The sequence below is a fragment of the Narcine bancroftii genome, chromosome 5 (genome assembly GCF_036971445.1).
Source record: "Narcine bancroftii isolate sNarBan1 chromosome 5, sNarBan1.hap1, whole genome shotgun sequence".
Classification (NCBI taxonomy): Eukaryota; Metazoa; Chordata; class Chondrichthyes; order Torpediniformes; family Narcinidae; genus Narcine; species Narcine bancroftii.
In genome coordinates this window covers 69,363,140-69,373,564 of record NC_091473.1, presented here as the reverse complement: position 1 = coordinate 69,373,564, position 10,425 = coordinate 69,363,140, and the positions used below count along the sequence as shown (strand labels likewise).

Below are 10,425 nucleotides of genomic sequence, written 5' to 3'. Positions count from 1 at the left end.
CATTGATGCTGCTGAATGCCTCCCGCTTTTCTTTGTAAGAATTATTTGCTGTGGCACCACACCTCTCCGGAAAGAAGAAGTGCCATTCTGACTCAGGACGAGACTGAGATCTTAAGCCCGACCGTCGATGGCGCAATCGGAAGTAATTACGTCATTGACGTGCATCGGCGTTCGCCATCAGATGCGCGCTGACGTCATTGCGCCGGCTTCTGGCAGGCGGCCATCTTCGCAAGTTGGAGCAACGGCAGATGTGAGAGAGTGGTGGTGGTAGAAAGGAGAAAAGAGGTAGAGGCGAGCACGGCTCAACACACCGCACGAGAGGTCCTTGGATCTCCAGACGGTGGGCTCAGAGACACCCAGCGAAACCTTTGAACCGCAACGCTTTTTTTCAAGAGAAAGCGAAACAACGAAGCACACCAGCAGCAGACGGCGAGGTAAGGCGAGCGGGGCTTAGGCCCAGTCGCCGGGTTGGGGCCTGAATGTCTGAGATCGGCGCAAGGCTGTTCGCCCATCTCTGCATTTGAGGCCCAGATTCTGGGCGCCGTACGTTCCTCTATCTCCGAACGAAGGGTGGGCTGAAAGTACGCGGCTGAGTTATTTATCATGGGAAGCGCTGGGAGTTGACGCACTGCAGCTTTGTCTTGAGGCCTGTTCACCTCTTCTTCCCCTCTAAGATCCCAATCACGGTCTCTTCAAACTTTACACGAAGGCCAGCTTTGTTCCCCCTAAGTTTTGTTTCGCTGGGTAGCGTGTGTGTGGTATCCAAAGGGCATTTCGGGTTAGGATCTGCAAGGAAAGAGGAAGGAGAAACCCAGTTTTACATTTTTTTAATTCCTCTTCTTTTCCCCTCCCTACACAAGAACACCAGATTGCAGCACTGCAGCAGAGTTTTCGACTGATTTGGTTATAAGGTTTTTATTAGTACGTATCTGGATGATAGATTGTCGTAATTTAGTAAAATAGTTGGATTTAATCTTTCCATCGTTTAAGAATGCTTTTTATATTCGAAGTTCCGGAGGAAGTACCTTTCGGTGATAAGATTTGCTCAATATCCTAACTATATGTAATAGGATGCGCCTTAGACTAAACGTATTCTTTAAAGAAAAGAACTCCAGAAGCCCTGTTTTCTAATTTTCTTGGTTTGCACGTTGTTCATTATGATCGTGACCGGCTTTCTATTTGCAATTGCAGGCTGTTTAATTACCGAATGTATACTGCTTTTGAAAATGATAAGATGTTTGTGAATGCATATAAATATTTATGCAGGAAAATTGTTTTGAACTGCCTATAGATGTCAAGCTTCACAATTGGTACATGAAAGTGGTTCCTAAGATTTATTGGCACTCTAATAGATGAGGTAACAAAATATGCAGAATAGTGTACCTCAAAGTTGTTGAAATTGCATTCCTTAATATCATTTGTGACATGCCAGTAGGAATTGGTCAGGATTTCCTTCTGTTTATTGTCCAGTTATGTGCTTCACAGATAAGGACAGTCAGACTGTCATGGTGTAATGGTCTCTCAGTTACTGGTGAACGGTGCCATGTTTCACTTTAATTTTTTGTTAGAATTCTACTGAAACAATGAACTCTTCATTTGTGCTTCGAAAGCCCAGATTCATAGGTTTGATAGCTTTTGTTGTGGGATACTGTCTCTATAATTATCACTAATGTAGGCCTATTTTATTCTGAAAAAAAAATGTTAATTGTTTTTCATTATTCATTTGCTGCAATGTAAATTTTATAGTTATGCATATTGATAATTTGACATGTTTTATATTTTTTTGTTTGGGTTATAAAAATTCACTATTAATACAGCAAAAAGTGTAGTCTGGCGCCCTCAAGACCCTGCCGGTGCTAAATCTTCCTTTGAGTAAGAGAACTGTTGTTGATAAATATTGATTCTCTGGGTACGCAAGTCTTCCGTGAATTGTCCATAAGCTGAACCATTTCCAGAAACGCTCTTCTGAGATTGAAGAACAAAAGTTAATTAGCTGCACATCAGTACAGTAAAAATTCCATTTATTTTTAAATCTTATTATGATTCCTTGAGAATTAGCTAATTGGTATTGATTTATAGTACAAATTCAAAGCAATCAGACTAGAGAATGCTGGTTGAGAAAGTTTCAACCTTGCACATCCAAATGGTCATTATTGGAACTGTACTTCATCTATTTGCGTGAGTTGCTGTTGACTGCATCCTTCCAAATAGATAAGAGTTCTTAATCATCTATCAATGCTTCACGTTTTCCATTAATCTAAACAATAACCCTCATCTGAGCCACTTAATGTATTTGATGACCCCTTGTACCTGTTTGTTTCGGCTATCGAAACACGAAAATAAATCAGATAATTATGCTGGTTCTGCTATTCTGCTATAGCTTGTATTTTCTGCAATTTTTCTCCATAAAATGTTTATTCAATTCAATATCATTGGGAAAGTAATTGGATCTGATTCCACTGGCCCCCTTTTTAGGTACTGCATTCCAGATCATGGCATGCTGTCTTTTTTTTTAAAAAAGCACATCTTGGTTCTGGTTCTTGAAAAGTCTTCCAATATAACCAGTTCCTTGACCCCCCCTGGAAGTAATTGAGTTTTGTTAGAAAACCAGCATTCTCGTGTAAGAGGACCAATCTCAGCTTGTCTATTTTCTCCAAATTAGTTCTGATTTTAGAGGCTCACTTCTGCACCCTGAAATTTAAACTTGTCCTAAATATGTGGCATCAGAATTGAACATAATCTTGCAGACATGAGGGGACAAGGACTCTATGGATGCTGTGTGGTGGTTCCCTGAGCAGACTATCCAGATCATTTGACACTTAAAACCCCAAGGATCTGGCTTAGTTGATGGTGAGAAAACTCCTTTCAGTCAGATCCTTCTGGTGCCTGTAGAATATGCATGTTGGACTCAAGATGACAGTGATAGGAAAAAGATGGTCATGCACTTCTTTGCAGATGGAATTTGCTAAATGGATGTGGCTAAAGATACAAGGGTCCTTGTCATGCTCATCACCAGTAGCAACATGCAGGCACTTGTTGGGGATGCACTCAGATGGGAATCTATTTGCTGCTGGAAAATCATCAACTCGGTGAAAGACGCTCTTTGGTCTGTCCAAAATTTGTTAATCTTTCAGCACAGTGAGATGTCGGTCAGGAAATACTGCTGACTGGCACGTTCCAGGTTGCAAGAGTGCATGCACTGAGGCATGGAGCATCAACTCGAGGGCTCTGAGAAATGACCACAGATTGGGCTCCTTCAACTATCAGGCATTGAGAGGCTGAGATTGGTGGAGAATCCACTTAAACAAAAGAAAAGGGGAGTAATCCTGGGAAGGGGGCACATTCGTGTAATGTGGCAATGGTGCTATAAATGATTAATGCTCCAATGCATATTATGAACTAATATGATGCTATGAATGTTAAAAGACTGCACTGTTTTCCTGGGAACATTTAAAATTCACCAAATTACTATGCTTTGCACTTAATCCTTTGTTACACAGTATGCCTTTTTTGTTGTCTTTGTAGAAAGTGTTTTGTGAATTATCTTAAATTTTAAGATTTGTTGCCTCCTTGTTTAGATGTTCTAAGTAGTGGAAACTATTTAACGTTATCATATTGAATACTATAGTTGAATTTATTCATTAGTTCAAAGGAATTCACACCACATCTGTGGTGCATCCCTCTATTAAAGATTTGAAACTTTTTGGAATTCATAATGCATTTTATCCTTTCAAAAACAATTTGTCTTTGAGGTTTAGTGCCCAAAATAGAAAGCAATACTTCAGATGGAATCTTACCGACACCTTGTACAACATAAGCATTGTATCCGTGCTTTTAAATTGCATCTCTTCAGAATCTGGGTGAACATATGATGAAGAGAAAACAGTTCAACTTGATAGGGTTTGGGAAGAAGGTTTGTTGAGATGAAAGGCCCTTTTCAATGCTGCATGTTCTTTACAGTTGAGAGAGATTTTTCTGTTGCATTAGTTCTTTTAATTACTTTAAAACCTACGGTCAAGTTTAGTCTGGACACTGGTGTCTCACTGCTCTAATTTCATCTTATTTGTCTTTATTGATGTTAGGTTTATTGTGCTCCTTGTGGAACAATTATCCTTTCCAAAGAGGTTTTTTTTGTTCATTAGCAGAGCATAAACCTGACATTGTATATTTATTATGCATTTCTTTATGGCAGTAACTTGATGGGCTCTGTGCTGGTGCACGGAGCAATTCCATTCCCCTACTCATTTTCATAAACATTGATCAAAATTTGAAATCAATCCAAGGCCTGTACTGTGCTGCAATTTTTAATGTTCTATGAAACACATGGCTTAAAGTGAAATGCTTTGAAAAATGTCTGAATAGCTTAAAGGGGCAAAGGAAGAGAGCAATTGGGAAGATGAGGGAAAATGCCAGAGCACAAAGGGGCGGCATGCCTTTACAGCACCAACAATTGGGACTGGACAAGGGTTTGAATCCTGCGCTGACTGTAAGGACTTTGTACATTCTTTCTGTGTCTGTATGGGTTTTCTCCAGGGACTTCGACTTCCCACTGTTCAAAGATGTACTGGAGGTGTAGGTTAATTGGGACTCGTGTGCCAAAATGGCCTGTTACTGTGCTGTATATCTAAATAATCCATGGCCCAAAGAGCCAAGGGATATCAGGGAGATGAAAGATTCTGGATTTGAAAGGGTGAGCTTTATGGCATGATAGCTTTTTTAAGGATCAAATGCATCAATGTTGTGAACATTTTGGTTCAGTGCCAGGCTGTTGCTAGGGTTGTCACTTGTGAATGCAGGATGATTGTGTTGACTGTTCCAGTGCTGAGTAAGAGGATGTTGCTGCTTGTATCAACAAACTAGTTAATAGGTGTGATGCTAACAATCAGACATTTGTGGAAAGCGTGGTGTTGAACAGAAATGGGTTTTCTTAGCATACACATGGAACAAGACCTCTTCAAATGATGTTGATAAATGAGAGAATCCGAAGTAAGTTTCTCAACTCCAGAGGCTATGGTGCAGGAGAGAGGAGTGAAACTATTGAGGATGATTGTATTGTAGTGGCTAGGTAGAACTGAAACATGAAAGCCATCTCACCCAATCTGGTATTGGAAATAAAGCAACATTTGGCTGGGTGTTGGAGATCAAAGAATGGAAATCAGTAAGATGAGGTTATTTAACACCAGATTTCAGATTTATTGTCCGAGTACATGCATGACGTCACAGACAAAACAGTCTTATGAGAGGTAATTTATAATTTTACTAATCTACCAAAATGGAAACTTAAGTTGAGGGAAGTTGTATATGGAATTGTGAGAAACAGGTGTGAATTTGGGAAAATGCAGCAGGTTGATGTTGGAAACTCATGGTTAATGGAGGCTATGGGTAGAGATCCAAAATTAAGATGAGGTTTAGAATTAGTGAGGATGAAAATTTGCTCAGTACAAGAAGCGGTGGGGGTGGGGGGGGGGGAGGAAGATATGAGAAACTGCATTGTTTTTTGCTTTTAATGGGCCAAATGGTGAATCAGGAGAAAGCATGCCTTTGTGGATATCGTATTACCATTCCTTCTTCGGAGCTGCTTTAGAAGTCAGGGAAGTTTCCATATAGCATCATTCTCATCAGATAGGTTTCCATCACTAGTTAGTAATTTTGTTGTAGTTAATGAGCTTATGGACAGCACAGGCCTCCTTCACAAGTGAATGCAACTTCTTAAAGAAGATTCATAGATGGGTGGATTTTCTGGCACAGTCTAATAAATTAGCTCTGGAAATGTTGAGCAGGATAAGATGGAGTTGAGTGAATGTTACAGGGGGTCTGGCAGCCAAGATATAAAAGTGGCAGCACATTAAAAACTTAGGTGAAAGAAGAGATTAAAATATGAACTGAATAAGGGTTGGACACCAGGTAAATTTGTAAGGAGATGCTTAGCAGAAATGTGACTAAATGAATGGCTGAAAATTTCTAATGTTTTAAATTTTTCTCCACCATCATCAGTTTGTGTTTAGGTGTGGAATGAATAAAAGCAGCAGTTTGCTACAGTTCTGCCATTCTTACCAGCAGACATAATGGAAACCACTCTCTGAAGATATTTGTACAGTAAAGCTGCCGGAATCTGTTACCCACGGGGTTTGGGTCGATGCCAGATATGTGAATTTTCCGTTTAGTTGAGACTTATTCCTGCAATGCGTAACTAGTACACCAGTATTAAGATAAAGCAGTTTAGAAGGCAAAAGTGCAAACTTTAAACTAATATGGGAAAAAACGATCAGTATTGTAGTCCTTAATTATGTAAAGATCATTTTAAGTAATCCCTGTAACTTGCAAACTTTTAAATTTGAACCCTGGTTGCTGGTGCTGTAACAGTGTTGCAATAACCATACCAACATAATTAACCCCTCCTCCCCCCAAGTTCACAGATAAAACCATACTATTTTATTTAACAATATACTGATCAAGATAAGGACTCTGATGAAGCAGAGATAAGAAGACACTTTGAGGGGCCACCCCAATGGCAAGCGGCATCAACCAACTCTTCATCCTGGGCAATGCCATCTTATTCAAACACAACTTTAGTTAAACAGCAGCTATGAGCAAAACATGACCAAGGCACTCTGATGCCTGAATATATGCTCCCATCTTCACCAAACGTTTGTGTTACTTCAGAGAACATTTAGTCTTACAATTTAAAACTTTTAGTTACAATTTTATTTCTTCTTATTTGCCTTCATTTTTATTTACCGTATATTTTTGCATATAAGTTATCTTGAAACCCTCAAAAATGGGGGGTTGACTTGTACACAAGATACACTTTTGAGACCTTAAATTCAACTCAAAAAGCTGCTCGACATAGATTCTGCCTATAAGACAACACGAAGCACCTCCTCACTGCCAGTGCTGCTGCTCACCGACACCTTCCCACTGTCGGGCACAACCATAGACAACCCAGGCATTTTACAATTGTAGAGCCGAGGTCTCCGCTCCTGCCCCCCCACCCCGAGGCTGGCCCTGAGGTTGGCGCTCCTGCCCGGGTGGCCCTGGGGTGTAGTTGTGGTTCCTACACCAAACACACCTGGACAATGAGGTGATTTCTTTGATATGGGCAGCACTGCACCTGATGTTGAGAATGGAGTCACAGTCACCATTGCCGACTCCAGCTGTAGCTGATGCTGAAGACTTGGACCCAGCTTTGGCGTCTTCCCAAATAGAGCAAAGGATTTTTTTAAACTTAACTTACAGATTTGTTACTTGGCGATTGGGATATAGTAACAAAGTTTGGATTATTGCTAGGAGGCCAGGACACCAGTCTCCTTACAGAAAATTGTGAGGTGGGGGGGTGTTGACTTATACACCCAATATATGATAAAACCATGAAAATGGGGACCCAGCTTATCTTAAGATCAACTTGTATGCTGAAATATACAATATTTATTTTCCTTTTTATTTTGCTGGTTGTCTAAGGTTGTCACTTGCTTGAATTCTGGATAATAGGTTTTACTGCATTCTGATCTTGCATTTAACCAGGTGAAAGCTTGCAGTTTAATGGCACAACAGTTTGCATTTATGCCACATATTTAATGGCAGCAGGTGCAATCCGAAGGCCAGAGGCAGCACAACCTTCAAACACTTCCTTTCATCTTTTGCTGTCATTTTGCAGCACTGCAAGTGGAATAAATATGGGCCATCTATTTTGTCACTCCTTTGAGGATAATTATACTCCTGAAAACAATGTCATACTTGCTGAGTTGTACTTGATTCTGTAATTCTGCACTGACCAAAGAACCAGAGAACACTACAACACAGAAAGCAGGCCATTTGGCTCTACTGGTCTGTGCCGATCTATTATTCTGCCTAGTCTACTGATCCACAATCCATTCTCTTTCCCTCCATACCCCTTTCATCTATGTACCTGTCCAAATTTTTCTTAAATGTTAAAAATGAGCAGTGTTCACCCCTTCAGCTGCAGCTCATTCCACACTCTCAACTCTCTGAAGAAATTCTCCCTGACATTCATCCTAAACTTCTCCCCTTTCATCCTTAACCCACGTTCTTTGGTTTGTATCTCTATGGAAAAAGCCTTCTTGCCCTCTCCTCCTTTTGCACTCCAGGGAATAAACTAATTTTTTAACCTTTCCCTGTAACTCAGTTCCTTTAGTTTTAGCAGCATCCACAATAAACTTTGGAAGTTTGAGAGCTGCAATCACATGATCGCAACCATGTTAACTAAAACTACCATTGTGAGCAGTGGCTGGTACGATTCCTATCTCAGCCACCTTACTGTATATGCTGTTGTATCGGATGACTATGTATAGGTCGACCCTGGAATTTCTACCTAAGATGTTGGTTATGAGTGTCCTTTGGCAGCTGATCTGACCCGTCTTTAATTCCCATATCTGCAAGGTCAGATTACATGAAGGTTCTGAGAATGACTTTTGGAGGAGTGGGTAATGTACAACAAATCCTTCACGATTTGTAAAATTATTAGCTTTAAATTTAGACATACAGCACGGTAACAGCCATTTTGAACCATGGTCCATGCCACCCAATAACACCCATTTAACCTACAATCCCTGGTACGTTTTGAATGGTGGTAGAAAACCAGAGCCCCCAGAGGAAACTCATGCTGACAAGGGGAGAACATACAAACTCCTTACAGACAGCCCAGGATTGGAACCCCAGCCCGGTCCTGATACCTGGTGCTGTAAAGGCGTTGTGCTAACTGCTAAGCAACTTAATTCTGAGCAAGTAGACATCAAGTGCCTACTTGCTGAATTTCTGGTTCTTCTTGTGCAGGATGGGGCTGGTCATGTTGACAGCATTCCATTTGGACTGTAGCATACTACCTGTCCCCAGTAGAAAAGATTGCATTGAAGAATGCCTTTAACTGTAGGACATAATATATTCATTGGGTATAAATAATAATTGGTTTATGTCGGTTAGCATGATTAGCGTAGCAGTTAATGCAACACTGTTACAGCACCAGCCATCATGACCAGGATTCCAATTTCAAGCTGTCTGTAAAAAGTTTGTATGTTTTCTCCTTGTCTGCGCAAGTTTCCTATGGGGGCGCTAGTTTCCTCCTGCTGTTCAAAAGGTACCAGGAGTTGTTGGTTAATTGGGTGGCATGAGCTCGTGGTTGGAAATGGCCTGTTTCCATGCCATATGTCTAAATTTAAAGCTAATAACTTTACAAAGCCCAATATATTTCCTTTCTGACAAATTTTAATTTGGGGATGTCAAAAATGGCAACATTTGGCTTTTATTCCTTATCTATTTCCCTAATGCCCCTCTTTCCATTCCCTCTATCCCTCAATAGCTCAATATTATTAATAGACATTTTCTGGAGTAGAGTTTATCAACATTTTTCTGTCCACTCACATACCACTTTAATCCCTATGCCATCGGTTTTCGATGATTAGTAAGGGATTGCTTAAGGGGTTATGTAAGTGGGAAGGGAAGGTTGAGAATCATTGCTTTCGACCCAATTGTTCCTGAAACATTTTGCTTGAGAAAAATTATCATTGGCCCATTTTCTTTGGAGTTATAAAACCGTGCACATAACGAGTCAATTGGGTACAATTAAAACAGTGGTTTTCAAACTTTTTCTTTTCACCCACATACCACTTTAAGCAATCCCTTACTAATCACAGCACCTATGGCATAGGAAATACTTAGTGGTATGTGAGTGGAAAGAAAAAGGTTGAGAACCACTGTTCTAGAGCTTTTCCTTTGAAATGTGGTAGGTTAAAACATTGTTATAAGAAAGCAGAAATCTGAAAAGTTTCCCTTTCCACAGATGATGCCGTCATTCGTGAGTTTTTCTAGTTTTCTGCTTTCTAAAGACCAGAGTTCTGATAAAGGATCTTCAGTGTAATAAATTTTAGCTTTGTGTCTCCACAGATGCTGTTTGATCTGAGTTGTTAGCATCTATAATTTTCATTAACTGATATAAAAAATAAATAAATTTGGGGATCCAGACCTTTCACAACAGTTACTTCTGATATGAGATGTGTATCCCAGGATAGGTAAATCTGTTGCTTTCTGAAATTTAAGCTAATTCTTTCCAGAAGCTAATATTCCTATGGCTTGAATGTTTACTTATTCATGATGCACACAAGCCTTCATTGAAGTAACAAAGTTGCTAAGTGCACCAACCGCAATAATGTTCTATAGCTTCTGAGAAATAGAACAAAACAGCCCTTCAGCCCTTGATGTTGTGCTAACTCGTATATTCCTTCCTTAAAAAAAGTACTAAACTCTTCCTACTTCATAACCCTCTATTTTTTTTCTTTCATCCATGTGACTGTTTAAGAGTTTCTTAAATGCCCCTTATGTTTCAGTCTCCACCACCACCTTCGACAAGGCATTCCAGGTACACACAACTCTCTGTGCATTATATATATATATATATATATATATATATAAATC

At 40.0% G+C, this 10,425-nt stretch overlaps 1 protein-coding gene across 13 annotated transcripts in view; it reads left to right on the top strand.

The window, feature by feature from the left end:
• The first annotated feature begins 216 nt into the window (after window positions 1-216).
• The window catches only part of prrc2c (proline-rich coiled-coil 2C), a 102,234-nt gene continuing 92,025 nt past the window's right edge, over window positions 217-10,425 (top strand). For all 13 annotated transcript variants that reach the window (XM_069937757.1, XM_069937747.1, XM_069937758.1 and 10 more), the window contains exon 1: window positions 217-434. The gene's annotated coding sequence lies outside the window, so the exon portion shown is untranslated. The remainder of the gene's footprint in view (window positions 435-10,425) is intronic.